Raw genomic sequence first — 16,930 nt, forward strand, 5'->3', positions numbered from 1 at the left:
GCAGAGGGGCGGGGGCAGCCCATCAGACCAAGGTCGGGGATGTAGGGGAGGACCCATCAGAACAAAAGGGCGGCCCATCAGACTAGGGGGAAGCGGAGGTGTAGCGGCTTAGCTTCCAGAGAACAGAGGAGCAGCGGGTTCGATCCTGCTGGAGGAGGCGAACCCCTCAGCATTTGTCTTGGTTCTCGGTTCCTCAGCGTTGCCTCGGCCGCTCGCCCGCCCGCCGGGGCAGGGGAAGGACCCCGGGCCGATATGCAAATTCCACTGGACTTGTATGGAGCGCTGTGGAGTGCTTAATGAAGTGTGCTTTTTCCAGGCACTTATGGCCTCCTGATCACCCTCCTGGAGGATACTCCTGACGGCGTAATGCCGGTCGTTGTGGCCGGGCCAAGGGCGTCTGGACAAAGAAGTTGTTTTCCACAACGCCACCGCCAGGGGGACGGGTGGTGACACTGAAGCGGTGATGGAAGTGGGGTTGTAATGACACTGAAAGCGGTGATAGAAGTGGGGCAGTGGTGGCACTGAAAGTAGTGATGGAAGTGGGGCAGTGGTGACACTGAAGCGGTGATGGAAGTGGGGTTGTGGTGATACTGAAGCGGTGATGGAAGTGGGGTTGTGGTGACACTGAAAGCGGTGATGGAAGTGGGGCAGTGGTGATGACACTGAAGCGGTGATGACACCTGGGGTAGTAGATCCTCATACTGAACAACCTATCCCACCATCCACCTATCCTCATCTATCCCTCCTTATCCTCACATTCAAATCCCTTCCACTATCATTAATCACTGGTGCCTCCCACAATCCCTCAGACCTGTTCGTCACCTCAGTGAAAACCTTTTCTTCCAAATCTTCAAGAAACATGAGGATTTGATGACGACTCTGGTCTGTGACTCTGGCCTTTAAAAGTGTCTTCTGTCTTCACCTCCTCCACTCTCAAACCTTCGAGGTACAACTCACATAACCACAGTAACGTAACGCTCTTCCCCCCCCAGCTCCGACCTGCTCTGTGACACTTGGTCCTGTGTCACGCGTGACCTGTTATTTTCTCCCACTAGTTGTAGTAACAACAAGTATTACAGGCATTCCTCGTACACAAACCTTACTGTAACAACAAAAACAACTACAATAACAACAACAAGAACAACAACAATAATAATAATAATAATAATAATAATAATAATAATAATAATAATAATAGTGATAATAATGATAACAACAAAAATAATAATAATGATAATAATGATAATAAAAATAATAATAATAATAATAATAATAATAATAATGATAACAACAATAATATAATAACAATAATGATAATAATAATAATAATAATAATAATAATAATAATAATAATAATAATAATGATGATAATAATAATAATAATAATAATGATAATAATAATAATAATAATAATAATAATAATAATAATAATAATGATAATGATAATAATAACAATAATAATAATAATAATAATAATAATAATAATGATAATGATAATAATAATAATACTAATAATAATAATGATAATAATGATAATAATATGGGGATAGGGGAGAAAGAATACTTCCCACGTATTCCCTGCGTGTCGTAGAAGGCGATTAAAAGGGAAGGGAGCGGGGGGCTGGAAATCCTCCCCTCTCGTTTTTTTTTAATTTTCCAAAAGAAGGAACAGAGAAGGGGGCCAGGTGAGGATATTCCCTCAAAGGCCCAGTCCTCTGTTCTTAACGCTACCTCGCTATCGCGGGAAATGGCGAATAGTATGAAAAAAATAATAATAATAATAATAATAATGATAACAACAACAACAATAATAATAATAATAATAATAATAATAATAATAATAATGATAATAATAATAATAATAATAATGATAATAATAACAATAATAATAATAAAAGGTTTGCAGCACATTTGTTATGTAAGATGTTGACAACAGTTGGAATGGAACTGTTTTTCAAGCTGTTTACACATGCTCGGACGGGCCCGCTGTGGTTGAGGTGATGAGCTGCAGCTTGGGATATGGCCCCGACCGGGTTCGAATCCCGGACGCGGCAATCGGCCCACAATCAACCCAACTGTTCATCTACCCTCGGGGTTTGACGTGAAGTGAGTACCTAACTTAGGATTTGTGTGTACGTGTGTGTGTGTGTGCGTGTGTACAGGTATTGCCTGTCACACCTCTCGTACATATATTCCCCACAACGCACTGTTCCTACACAGACGCTGCTCACTGCCTCCCTCAACCTTCCCTTTATAAGTGATCTTATATACATATATAAGATCCTTATAAGGGCAGAAGGGACTCGCAGGACAGGAAGCAATCAGTGTCATATACAACTATACAAAACGCGTTTTGATATAGCCACGAGAAAACCACAGATATATGACAATCGGGGGACTAAATATTTCATATATATTATATAAAATTATATATGACTCATCTGGGATGGTAAACAAGCAGCAGGTGCTATAATGCCATATAATCTCGCGTTATAAAAGGTGATTTATATACACGGATTATAATCTTGCCTTCCCTTATGTACACCTGGGTCGATCTGGGAGGCTTGTATTTACCTAGCCAACCTTCCATGGGCTGTTTTGTTCCTTTCCTGTTCTGCTAGACTGTTTGAGGCCACAGCCTGCAAGTCTACATGCCCAGTGCAACTTGGAATGTCAATTTGGTAAACATGATTTACCATATGGCGTCCTAGCCACGTCTCTTCGTTGTATATCAACTGACTGTTATATTTCTCTCTTGTGTCTCCCCTGATGATGTGATTATTACATGAAAGTGCACTTGGGAACTTATCGTGTTTCATTTTCCCCGTGGACTCATAGGAATATACTTGAACACGCCCAAAATTGTGATCCTTTTCAATATATATATATATATATATATATATATATATATATATATATATATATATATATATATATATATATATATATATATATATAAATATGTGTGTGTGTGTGTGTGTGTGTGTGTGTGTGTGTGTGTGTGTGTGTGTGTGTGTGTATTATTTTTTCGTATTCTACAAAAGTCAGTACTTTACCACCTGTACTGACCTCATATACATTCTCAAGATGAAATGTTGTAATACATATTGGAAGTGTTTTGACCCACACTCGGATTGAGGCTATACAGATAAGCCTTTGTCAAAATGCACTCATTAATTCACACACACACACACACATACACACACACACACACACACACACACACACACATATATATATACATAAATATATATATATGCTTATAGAATATATCCATTATCATTTAACTATACTGAGATAAGATTAAAAAAAATCAAACGAGAGATAGATAGATAGATAGATAGATAGATAGATAGAGAGAGAGAGAGAGAGAGAGAGAGAGAGAGAGAGAGAGAGAGAGAGAGAGAGAGAGAGAGAGAGAGAGAGAGAGAGAGAGAGAGGCTGACCGGGATGAGGTAAGGACATTTTTCTTCTCATCATTCTCATTTCCATTTATATGAAAGGTTCCAGTCATGAAGGTAAGGGGTCATGGAGGTCTAATACAAAGAACGGCTAAACAAAACAGAGAAACAAGTATAAAAAAAATCAAAATAATTTTCATACGAGATATACAAAAAATCTTATATCTAAAAATGGTCAAGTGGTCAGTGTTGGGACGGAGATTACGGTAAGGGTTCCAAAGCTTAGAGATGTAAGTACAGAAACAAACATCACAACGGATCTTCCTTGAGTTGCTAAAGCTTAGCGGTGTAAGGAAAGAAACAGACAGCAATACCAGCTCATCCCTGAGATGCTAAGCTTAGCGGTGTAAGTACAGAAACAGACAGCAACACCAGCTCATCCCTGAGATGCTAAGCTTAGCGGTGTAAGTACAGAAACAGACAGCAACACCAGCTCATCCCTGAGATGCTAAGCTTAGCGGTGTAAGGAAAGAAATAGACAGCAACACCAGCTCATCCCTGAGATGCTAAAGCTTAGCGGTGTAGGAAGGGAAATAAATGTCACAATGGTATATCCAACCAAGGGGCACGTTCGAAAAGAAGACAAAGTAAGAGATTATAAAACACCTGTACACCAGCACAGGAAAAGGCATATGACACAAGCGCATAATACAGGAGGTAAATATGGTGACAAATGGAAATCAAGAAGAGTAAAGTAGAAATGGTAATTACAAACACACACACACACACACACACACACACACACACACACACACACACACACACTACCTCGATGAACTCAGTCATACCATCACTTACCATCTTAAAAACATATACAAAGATATACAGAAACACCCAAGTACACCTAAATACGCCTTTACATACCCGGCTTCACCCAAACATACCATAACATAAAGGTATACACCCAAATATACCTGTATATACACGAATATACCCAAACATACCTTAAAACACAGGTATACTCCCAAATATGCCTCTCTAGACACACAGACGTTGCGGTACACTGACCGTGAGTGAATCCAAGACCGTCTCAGGCTGGATAATTACCTGCGGAAGAAACAAAAAAGGAAATTAACACGATGATTGAGGCTATGGAATGTGGGTGTAATGACACACGTTACACCTTATTACTGACTGAGCTACCTGCCAGCTGCTGGTACTCTCTCTCTCTCTCTCTCTCTCTCTCTCTCTCTCTCTCTCTCTCTCTCTCTCTCTCTCTCTCTCTCTCAATCTCTACACCCCCATACACCTCTATACCAAGTGGTTATAATCCCCCACACCTCTTCATTCCATGGTTATACACCCCACACCTCTTCATTTCATGGTTATACACCCCACATCTCTCCTTCCGCTAGTTATACACTCTACACTTCTACACCCCATGGTTATACACCCTAGACCCATAGTTATACACTCCATACGCTATAAAACCCCATGGTTATAGACGATACATCCAACGACCACACTATTATGCACCCTACATCTCTACACCCCCAAGTTTATACAACCCCAAGGTTATACATCCCACAACCCTACAACCCCCATGGTCACAACACCCCCCCCCCCCCCAAGCGCCTTAAATTATCTATTTACCTCCAACTGTGGTGAAGGCAATTTACGTTTCCTGAAATACCTACGACCAATTAAGAAACAAGAAAGACTTTTTAGAAAAGTTTCCCTCCCCCCCCTTCTTAAATGAGGCTTTCTTCATGACCCTGAGACTAAGGGCTCCACCGCCCTGACCCTGAGACCAAGGGCTTCACAGCCCTGACCCTGAGACTAAGGGCTTCACCGCCCTGACCCTGAGACCAAGGGCTTCACCGCCCTGACCCTGAGACTAAGGGCTTCAGCATCCTGACCCTGAGACTAAGGGCTTCAGCATCCTGACCCTGAGACTAAGGGCTTCACCGCCCTGACCCTGAGACTAAGGGCTTCAGCATCCTGACCCTGAGACTAAGGCTTCACCGCCCTGACCCTGAGACTAAGGGCTTCACCATCCTGACCCTGAGACTAAGGCTTCACCGCCCTGACCCTGAGACCAAGGGCTTCACCATCCTGACCCTGAGACTAAGGGCTTCACCACCCTGACCCTGAGACTAAGGGCTTCCCCGCCCTGACCCTGAGACTAATGGCTTCACCACCCTGACCCTGAGACCAAGGGCTTCACCACCCTGACCCTGAGACTAAGGGCTTCCCCGCCCTGACCCTGAGACCAAGGGCTTCACCACCCTGACCCTGAGACCAAGGGCTTCACCACCCTGACCCTGAGACTAAGGGCTTCCCCGCCCTGACCCTGAGACTAATGGCTTCACCACCCTGACCCTGAGACCAAGGGCTTCACCACCCTGACCCTGAGACCAAGGGCTTCACCACCCTGACCCTGAGACTAAGGGCTTCACCACCCTGACCCTGAGACCAAGGGCTTCACCACCCTGACCCTGAGACCAAGGGCTTCACCATCCTGACCCTGAGACCAAGGGCTTCACCACCCTGACCCTGAGACCAAGGGCTTCACCACCCTGACCCTGAGACTAAGGGCTTCACCACCCTGACCCTGAGACCAAGGGCTTCACCACCCTGACCCTGAGACTAAGGGCTTCACCACCCTGACCCTGAGACCAAGGGCTTCACCACCCTGACCCTGAGACCAAGGGCTTCACCATCCTGACCCTGAGACCAAGGGCTTCACCACCCTGACCCTGAGACCAAGGGCTTCACCACCCTGACCCTGAGACCAAGGGCTTCACCACCCTGACCCTGAGACCAAGGGCTTCACCATCCTGACCCTGAGACCAAGGGCTTCACCACCCTGACCCTGAGACCAAGGGCTTCACCACCCTGACCCTGAGACTAAGGGCTTCACCACCCTGACCCTGAGACCAAGGGCTTCACCATCCTGACCCTGAGACCAAGGGCTTCACCACCCTGACCCTGAGACCAAGGGCTTCACCATCCTGACCCTGAGACCAAGGGCTTCACCACCCTGACCCTGAGACCAAGGGCTTCACCACCCTGACCCTGAGACTAAGGGCTTCCCCGCCCTGACCCTGAGACTAATGGCTTCACCACCCTGACCCTGAGACCAAGGGCTTCACCACCCTGACCCTGAGACTAAGGGCTTCACCACCCTGACCCTGAGACCAAGGGCTTCACCACCCTGACCCTGAGACCAAGGGCTTCACCACCCTGACCCTGAGACCAAGGGCTTCACCACCCTGACCCTGAGACCAAGGGCTTCACCACCCTGACCCTGAGACTAAGGGCTTCACCACCCTGACCCTGAGACCAAGGGCTTCACCACCCTGACCCTGAGACTAAGGGCTTCACCACCCTGACCCTGAGACTAAGGGCTTCCCCGACCTGACCCTGAGACTAATGGCTTCACCACCCTGACCCTGAGACCAAGGGCTTCACCACCCTGACCCTGAGACTAAGGGCTTCCCCGCCCTGACCCTGAGACCAAGGGCTTCACCATCCTGACCCTGAGACTAAGGGCTTCCCCGCCCTGACCCTGAGACCAAGGGCTTCACCATCCTGACCCTGAGACTAAGGGCTTCACCACCCTGACCCTGAGACCAAGGGCTTCACCACCCTGACCCTGAGACTAAGGGCTTCACCACCCTGACCCTGAGACTAAGGGTAACTTGACCCTGAAATTGAATTCAAAAGACTTACCAAATGTGACGCCAAGACAACCGTGAAATTACTTTCACTGTGGCAAAGCACTGCTAGGCACTGCAAGGCATGGCTAGAGTAACAGTTAGCAGTGACTAGGAACCAAGTTGGCACCGCTCACAGTAGCGCTAGCCAGCAGTGACCGAGCCAACACTCCCTAAGCAGTGATCATAAACCCCAGGCTGACACCCCTCAGAGCAGTGCCACTCAACAGTGACCGGGCTGACACCCTAGTAGCAGTGTTAGCCAGCTGTGACCAGACACGTTGAATAATGCTCCCACAGGCAGTGCCAGCCAGCAGTGACCAGGCATCGGAGACCAAGTCACTGCCAGCTAGCCAGCAGTGACCAGGTACCAGAGATCACGCCAGCGCCAGCCAGCCAGCAGTGACCAGGCACCAGAGATCACGCCAGTACCAGCCAGCCAGCAGTGACCAGGCACCAGAGATCACGCCAGTGGCAGTGCCAGCTAGCAGTGACCAGGCAAGCAGGAGCTGGCGCACCTCCGCCAACCGACAGACCTACTTAATTGCACTGAACATTTGCATAATTCATGTACTCTCTGTAATTAAGCAGCATTCTACACGTACATTAAACTTTCCCTCTGCCGAACTGGTCCGATGGCCTCCCTGCCCACGAGAGAGAGAGAGAGAGAGAGAGAGAGAGAGAGAGAGAGGAGGGAGGGAAGGAGAGAGAGAGAGAGAGAGAGAGAGAGAGAGAGAGAGAGAGAGAGAGAGAGAGAGAGAGAGAGAGAGAGAGAGAGAGAGAGAGAGGAACTCTAAAAAAAAAAAAGAAATCTGTTCCATTTCTTATTTCGTTCAAATCAGACAATGTACTCAACGTAAGATGTAACATAATCAGAGCCAGTCCAGCCATAGCAGAGTGTGTGTGTGTGTGTGTGTGTGTGTGTGTGTGTGTGTGTGTGTGTGTGTGTGTGTGTGTAGGGTAGGTAGACCAGGTCAGTAGTGTTGTGTAGGGGGGTCACAGGGTGACGAGTGGGTGGACTATAGTGATGATGGGTTTTGGTAGTGATGATGAGGAGATGAAAGTCCCGGATCTGGTCCACACACACACACACACACACACACACACACACACACACACACACACACACACACACACACACACACGAGTAATTAGCCAACGGTATAGATTTTCAATGATCCGTCTCAGTTTAATCTTTGCTGTGGTGGGTGGTGAGCCACTGATGACGTACGTACACACACACACACACACACCCACACACACACACACACCCACACACACACACACACACACACACACACACACACACACACACCAGGGGGCCAGTCTCGGACGACCCAGCCAACCAAGCTTCATATAACTCACTACATAAGCTAATCATTGGCCACCAATCGCCTATCCCACCGTATGATAAGCCAATCAGCGGCCAGCATCATATATCCCGTTCGATGATCAGCCAATCGGCAGAAAGTATCATATATCCCGCCTAATGATCAGCCAATCAGAGGCCAGTACCATACATCCCGCCTGATGATCAGCCAATCAGCGACCAGTACCATACGTCCCACCAGATGATCAGCCAATCAGCGTCCAGCACCATACATTCCACCAGATGATCAGCCAATCAGCGTCCAGTACCATACATCCTGCCAGATGATCAGCCAATCCCCTCTCGTCATTCCCGGTGACGTCACTAGTGTGAATTATGATTGTTTACATCTTGTTGGCCGGGCCATCCACCAGCTGGGCCAGCATCACCCACCCCCATCCACCAGCTGGGCCACCATCACCCACCCCCATCCACCAGCTGGGCCACCATCACCCACCCCCATCCACAGACGCCCCTGTGGGGCCGTGGACACACCCCATGCGCGCACCTAGAGCCCCATGCGCCTACCTACACACCCCATGCGCCTACCTACACATCCCATGCGCCTACCTACACACCCTATGCGCCTACCTACACATCCCATGCGCCTACCTACACACCCCATGCGCCTACCTACACACCCCATGCGCCTACCTACACATCCCATGCGCCTACCTACACACCCCATGCGCCTACCTACACACCCCATGCGCCTACCTACACATCCCATGCGCCTACCTACACACCCCATGCGCCTACCTACACACCCTATGCGCCTACCTACACACCCCATGCGCCTACCTACACACCCTATGCGCCTACCTACACACCCTATGCGCCTACCTACACACCCCATGCGCCTACCTACACACCCTATGCGCCTACCTACACACCCCATGCGCCTACCTACACACCCCATACGCCTACCTACAAACCCCAAGTGCCCACCTACACACCCCATACGCCCACCTACACACCCCATGCGCCCACCTACACACCCCATACGCCTACCTACACACCCCATGCGCCCACCTACACACCCCATGCGCCTACCTACACGTCCCATGCGCCCACCTACACACCCCATGCGCCTACCTACACATCCCATGCGCCTCCCTTCACACCCCATGCGCCTACCTACACACCCCATGCGCCTACCTACACATCCCATGCGCCCACCTACACACCCCCATGCGCCTACCTACACACCCCATGCGCCTACCTACACACCCATGCTCCTACCGACACACCCCATACGCCTACCTACACACCCCATGCGCCTACCTACACACCCCATGCGCCTACCTACACACCCCATGCGCCTACCTACACACCCCATGCGCCCACCTACACACCCGTCCCTCTCCAGTGGAGCTCTTCTGACCCCCACTACTACTGCCACTTCCACACTTTCCTCCTGTCTACTGTGTTATCTTCCCAGGTGACGCACGATGACACAAGGCGAGGCGTAACACTGCGTATATGCCCGGTACTCCTTGCTCCCACACCCTGCCTGACGCCGCCGGCCAGCCTTGGGAGGAACACCCTGAAGGCGTCCTGAACGCCTCGCCTCCGTGGTCTCGAAGTCTCTTCATCCACTCGAATTCTTGTGCCATCCATCCCCACTACCGCCCATATCTAGTCCCATGCCACCTCCCTCCTCACCTACCCGTCTCAGCTTGTCCTATCCAGCCCCATATCAAGTGTTAGTCCAGTCTTATACCACCCTTTGATGTAACCATGCACCCGAACCTCGCCCACATCCAGCTACTCATCCACGTAGGTTCAAGGGCATATGAGGTTACCTGAGGAACAGGGTTGTGGTGGAGAACTACTAGTGAGGCTGGGTGATGTGTTACTGTGATGTGGGAGCCACACCACACCAGGTGGTGGGGCCACACCACACCAGGTAGGAGGACGCAACACACCAGGTGGGGTCGCACCACACCAGGTGGTGGGGCTGCACCACACCAGGTGGTGGGGCCGCAACACACTAGGTGGTGGGGTTGCACCACACCAGGTAGGAGGCCACACCGCAGCAGGTGGGGACTACACCACACCAGGTGGTGGGGCCGCACCACACCAAGGTAGGAGGCCACACCACACCAGGTGAGGCAGTCTGTACAGGTAGTGTTCAGCAAAGGCTGACGCTGCTCAAGACTTCAACATTTGCTGTTTACGATCAATTTTCTCCATATTTCCTGAGGCGTTTTTATAAGCAACACTGGCTATAGTGGCCCTGGCCCTCCCCACCCATCCACTACCCTCCCCACTCCACCGTCTTCCCGACCCACAACACCTCCCCAAGTACTACTGCTTCTACCACACTTCCCCATTTCTGACCCCCTCCTTCCTCCTCCCGTACACACATTCCCTAGCACTGATCGGGATCCTCTTCTCGTCCCCACACTCCCTTAGATCCCTCAATCCCTTCCTACACTCCCCAGCACTGACCCAAGCCCCTTCCTCTCCCACACTCCCCCAGCATTGACCCAAATCCACTTCCCCTCAAGCACTTCCCCAAGCCTCCTGCCCCTACACCCCGGGTCAGCCTGGCACAGGGCCCCACCAGCAGGGATTCATTAACTGCCTCAAACATTAAAACCCTCGGCCCGGTGGAGGGGAGACCGATTCTAATTGGCTGTAACTTGCGTCCCTCCCTTGACAAAATTGCTGTCCACCTTTAGGTCCTACAGCCACAACTTGCCCACTAAACACCCAAGGGCAGGAGGGGGGCATTAAAAACACCCCCTCTCCAACTTTTGAGAACCTCAAAAATCCAGCTTAATTAACCTCATTACAGACTTAGGAGTCACTTGGCAGCTCACATACACGAGCGAGCGTTTCTCACTAGAGGGGGTGGGGGGTGGGCCCACTTCGAGTGCACCCCTTGCTGAGCTGTGGAATTTCAACACGACCTCGTCACAAAGTCTCTCCCAACGTCTGGGTGGGTGGATTCGTTCCTACCGAGTCAAAAAACACTGGTTCACTACAACGCCAGGATCGAATCCTCCTCTCCTTCCAGCAAATTCAATCCTATACCCGACCAAGAAACAACAGAGTCTGTTGCTCTGTTGTTCACGAATCATCTTAATTTGTCGACATACGATTCCAGGGGTCATTGACTCGGACCAAAATGGTTCAAGATTCAGCACCTCAGTCCTCATGGTTCCTTGTGAACGCCATAACATTCACAAGTGGATCAAAGTCACGACACACCTTGCCAGATCATGGGCTCGTGGAAGGGACGAGTTGCTTCACAAACAGCAGCCTGCATGATGGGGCAACATCAACAACATGATGGGGCAACAGCAGCCTGCATGATGGGGCAACATCAAGAACATGATGGGGCAACAGCAGCCTGCATGATGAGGCAACAGTAGCCACCTTGATGGGGCAACAAAAGCCAACATGATGGGGTAACAGCAGCCTGCATGATGGGGCAACAAAAGCCAACATGATGGGGCAACAGTAGCCACCGTGATGGGGCAACAAAAGCCAACATGATGGGGCAACAAAAGCCAACATGATGGGGCAACACAAGCCATGGCTTTCGTTCGAATGGACAACAACAACAATAACAACTGGTCCAGCCCAGCCCTAGTGTGTCCAGCCAGTCAGGCGGGCAAGTGGGGGGTGAGGGGCCGGCCAGGGTTGTGTGGGGAAGGGGCAAGGCAGGAGGAGGGAGCGGGGCAGAAGAGGGAGCTCACAGTACACAAAGTGTAGGTGTTCCCTCCCTCCCTCCCTCCCTCCCTCCCCCGCTCTGCATCCCCCCCCCAGATGGACGAGAGTCTTCACTCATTCTCTGGGGAGGTGATCCCTGCAGCGCCAGGGGACGAGGAGGTCAAGGTTAGACTAAGGTCAGACTCCGGGTTATTTAGGCAGGTCATTACGTGTGAGATACGTGTTGGGTTTAGGGGGGGGGGGGGGCATTACAGTGCATCGGAGGCGAGGTCACAAAGGTCATATTCCATCTTATCTAAAAGAGAAAAACACCTAAGGCAGTTTTATCTACTTCTGTCTACCTAAAATTAACCTCTGTGGTATATCATTAAATGTAAAGGGCAATAAGTCTTAAAACCCCAGGTTAAGGTAGAATAATTACTAAGACAACATAAAGGTGGTGGAATTATATTTCTTTCGCAAGAGAATCTGTGCGAGAAAAGGAATCATTATTTTTTCCTCCGTTTCACCAAGGAATCTTGGGGAGGGTGGCCCACCCACTGGCTGGGGGTGTTTATAACACACACAGTTTCATCCCAGTGAGCGAGGACGCCTCACACCGCATCTGCATCCCACGAACGCAATCTGGCGAAGCATCCAACTTCAGGAGGTGGGGGGGTCGATGCTAATGCGAACCCCTCCTGAATTTATTTTCCAGAAACGTCTTCCATAATGGAGAGGACTTTACCCCCTCCCCCCCTCCTCTCAAAGGCATAACCTTCCATCCCTCCACAAATACTGCTCTCTCTCTCTCTCTCTCTCTCTCTCTCTCTCTCTCTCTCTCTCTCTCTCTCTCTCTCTCTCTCTCTCTTGATGAACCTTCTTGCGGTGGGGAGGCGAAGCAACGCCTTCCACACAATCCTCAAAACGCGCACCTCATGCATTACCATCACCACAGCCACTGACCTCACACACACACACACACACACACACACACACACACACACACACCTACGAGCCTCGCCCTCCCACACACCTTCTTCCTCAAACTCACTAATGTCATTATACCCCGCAAAAAAAAAAAAAAAAACATTCTCCTCGAAGCTCCTCCTTAAGTGTTGAAGCCGTGGCACCTCAAGCCATCCGTGGACTCACATCATACAGTTATCCCTGCACTGCAGTGAATGCATTCAGGGGCATAGCATTTCTAGCGAGAGGTGAGGGAGGGACTGATCAAAGCCGTGGGGGTAAGAGAGATGAACCTGGCCATCATTGTGGAGGAAGATCAGGGAAAGTGCAACACCAGCAGATCCTTAACTGAAATTGCAGTGGCAGTACCTAGCCAGTGAGGGCCATGTCCACGGACACTCTTAGACTCATTAGGCCTGTCTGTGAAGGGCCATGTCCACTGACATGGACATCCCTGATGAATCTGACGCAGGCGAGCATTATAGGTACGTGTTAGGACACACACACACACACACACACACACACACACACACACACACACACACACACACACACACAAAACTCATTCCTAACACACCTGCCTCACACTTGCCATGCTTCCTCATCATGTACACACAAAGATGGTACCAGAGTCAGGACAGCCGAGTGACCGTGTGAGTTCGAGGGCCATGCTTCTGTCCACCGTGGGAGAGAGAAAAGAGTAAGGGGTGACTTGATCACAACCTTCCACTTTCTTTGACCCCGTCTGACGATGTTGATAGTGAGCAGGTCTTCGAAAGATGCAAAACACAGACAAAGTAGGGATCATGACGTGCCAAAATAAGCCAAACCGGTGCTGGGAGAGATGTACTTTGATGAAACGTGACGAAACTGTAAATGTTGACAACATGCAAAGTTTCCAAAGCCGTATGACAGTTGAGAGAGTTCGAGGGATGGGTAGCCATACGAGTATAAAACACTCCCCTCCCTCCTTCCCTCACCGTACAAACAGGTATTCACACTCACATCCTCACGACAGCCTCTCGGACCAGCACCCGACACCGAGGGCGGAGAGAAATACTCCTGAAGCCGCCAGGAACTTGCGTCGCCGGAGGACGGGGCGTCTGTGGCCTCTTATTTCCTTACCAGGCAGCGAGAGAGACGCGCGTGAGGCAGTAATCTTTAATCAAAGTCGGTAAACATACCGCAGCGCTGTGCCAGACTGTGTGCAATTAAATGTTAAGAGAACTTAAGCTTGATTCGAATGACGTAATTCATTTCCCTCGGCTGCAGCGGGGCTGTGAGACTTCCTCCGCCCGTCTCAAATGGCCCCAGTAAGAGAGGAGGCAGCGTCTCCGTCCCCCGGGGCTGGAGAGATACACTGTTGCCAACAGCCCATCAGGATGGCCGTGATGGCACCGGGTGTCGTCACCATCAACGTAATGGTCGCTGATGCAAGACACCGTCATCGCCACAACAGCCGACGATAACCAGCGATCTTTTTTTCTTCTCTCCACAAAATCTCGTCTCACACGGAGCGTCTGCAGTGCTTCACGGCACTGCACTCACTACATACACCGGCGGCAGATTGCCTTGCACCTTACGATGACAAAAGAAAGAGACGAAGTTAAAGAATCGCATTCGAAGTCGTCTTTCTACAATGGAGATCGTAAATGGTTGAGGATACAGGATCGAAAATGGGTTCCTCGTCCAGTGCCAACTACAAAATTAGCAGAACGACTTCACAAGTGTGATGATGTACCGAAGCAGCTGCTGCAGGTGTGGTGATGCCCTCCCACCCTCCACACAGAGGGAGGCGACCAGGCCCGTGTTCTGGTCTGGAGGGAAGGCTAACTCTCCACAATCAACGGATACAACCACTTGCAGAGGCTCTCCTGCATCATGACGTCCCCATCCAAGGTCTCAATACCTCCTCGACAGTGATACAACCCAGCCACTTTCTCAACTCCCAACTCTGCCAGTGCCATCCTCATCTCCCCCAGACCGTGAAAGGCTTCGCTAATAAAAGAGAATAAGAGAAACAAAAACAACTAGAGTTTCTATGAAAGGAAATACCAGCTGTTCCCTTGGGGGATCAACCACATGTAACTCAAGTACTCGACCCAGCGAGTAATAACTTCAGCATTGCCTGATACTAGCGTTCGTTCTTGTGAGCGAATGGCGGTGTTTCACGGTTTACAGGCCAGATGATGGTTCTTTACAAACACTATGCTACGCTTGACTGGGGATTCCACTCACATACGTCCCTCATCAGTTCTCCTAGAGGCCCTTACCCACCAAGACGGCTCCCTATACAGTCCTACTTGGCTTGTAAACCAACATTCCTCCCAAGATGACATCTCTCGAATGAGCGGCGGGCGGCACGGTTCCTTCACCATCTCCTGGGATGCCAGTGCTTCAAGACGTCCCAGAATTCATCACATTCTTCCCTAGATGCGACAGACCCCGAACTAATTTATTGAAGCCATTTATGACATCCAGAGAGCCAAACTTGGCTGACTTGCTCTCCGGCAAGACCTTGCCACACCCATGAGCGTGTGGTGGTGGACACTGGACAACTCCACACCATCCGTCAGTAGACTCCTTGGAAGGTCGAGAGAAGCAGAGGGACTGGTAATACTGGAACCAGGACAGGAGGGACCAGGACAGATCTTGTAGCCATGCTTCCCAAGGGCTTGAGAATGCTCTGACGGCGCATGGAACAACCATGACATACGATCACTAAGACGATATACATAAACATTAAGATAAGTAACTATTATATTCAGGAGAAATGTGAATGGGGGTATGAACAGCACGTCCCAGACAGCACCTAAGCCTGGACCAGCCACAATAGCACCCTCGTCTGGACCAGCAGCAGCACCTACGCCTGGACCAGCCACAGTAACAACACCCTCGTCTGGGCCAGCCACAGTAACAGCACCCTCGTTTGGGCCAGCCACAGCAACAGCACCCACGCCTGGGCCAGCCACAGCAGCAGCAGCCACGCCTGGACCAGCCACTATAGCACCCTCGTCTGGGCCAGCCACAGCAACAGCACCCTCGTCTGGGCCAGCCACAGTAACAGCACCCTCGTTTGGACCAGCCACAGCAGCAGCACCCACGCCTGGGCCAGCCACAGAAACAGCACCTACGCCTGGGCCAGCCACAGCAGCAGCACCCACGCCTGGGCCAGCCACAGCAGCAGGACCCACGCCTGGACCAGCCACAGAAATAACAGCCATGACAACTTCGTCAGGCCCTATATAGACAGCGTCTCACAGAAGGCCTCTAATTCGTTCTCCTGCCGACGCTTCTACAGACATAACAAAGGCCGTCTACTCTCATCACAGACCCTTCCCCATCTAAACAACCCACTGAAGATTCCCCCACCCTCCTCCAGTTCCCGGGTTGTAAGTGGGAGTATACATCCACCTTCCCCTCACTCCTCCCACTAAAGAAATAATACATGTCCCTGGTTCCTCCTCATGACTGTGGCACTTGAAGACCACATCCCCCAGCACGGCTGACTGATCCTCCGATACAGTTATACAAACCATCCTTTCGACCCTTAAGCACGACGGTACGACCCCTAAGCACGACGGTACGACCCCTAAGCACGACGATACGACCCCTGAGCACGATGTTAAGACCCCTAAGCACGACGGTCCGACCCCTAAGCACGACGGTCCGACCCCTAAGCACGACGTTACGACCACTAAACATGACAATACGACCCTTAAGCACGACGGTACGACTCCTTAAGCACGACGGTACGACCCCTAAGCACAACGATACGACCCCTAAGCACGACAGTACAACTCCTAAGC

General features: G+C 50.4%; 1 protein-coding gene across 19 annotated transcripts in view; it reads right to left on the reverse strand.

Moving 5' to 3' along the window:
* Glut1 (Glucose transporter 1) overlaps positions 1-16,930 on the reverse strand; it is a 904,849-nt gene that overhangs the window by 557,128 nt on the left and 330,791 nt on the right. The window contains exon 1 of one of the 19 annotated variants that reach the window (XM_071694277.1): positions 4,406-4,486. The exons of the other annotated variants lie outside the window; for them this stretch is intronic. The gene's annotated coding sequence lies outside the window, so the exon portion shown is untranslated. Of the gene's footprint in view, positions 1-4,405; positions 4,487-16,930 lie in introns of those variants that run through there. 19 annotated transcript variants of the gene reach the window in all.

The sequence above is a fragment of the Panulirus ornatus genome, chromosome 57 (genome assembly GCF_036320965.1).
Source record: "Panulirus ornatus isolate Po-2019 chromosome 57, ASM3632096v1, whole genome shotgun sequence".
Classification (NCBI taxonomy): domain Eukaryota; kingdom Metazoa; phylum Arthropoda; class Malacostraca; order Decapoda; family Palinuridae; genus Panulirus; species Panulirus ornatus.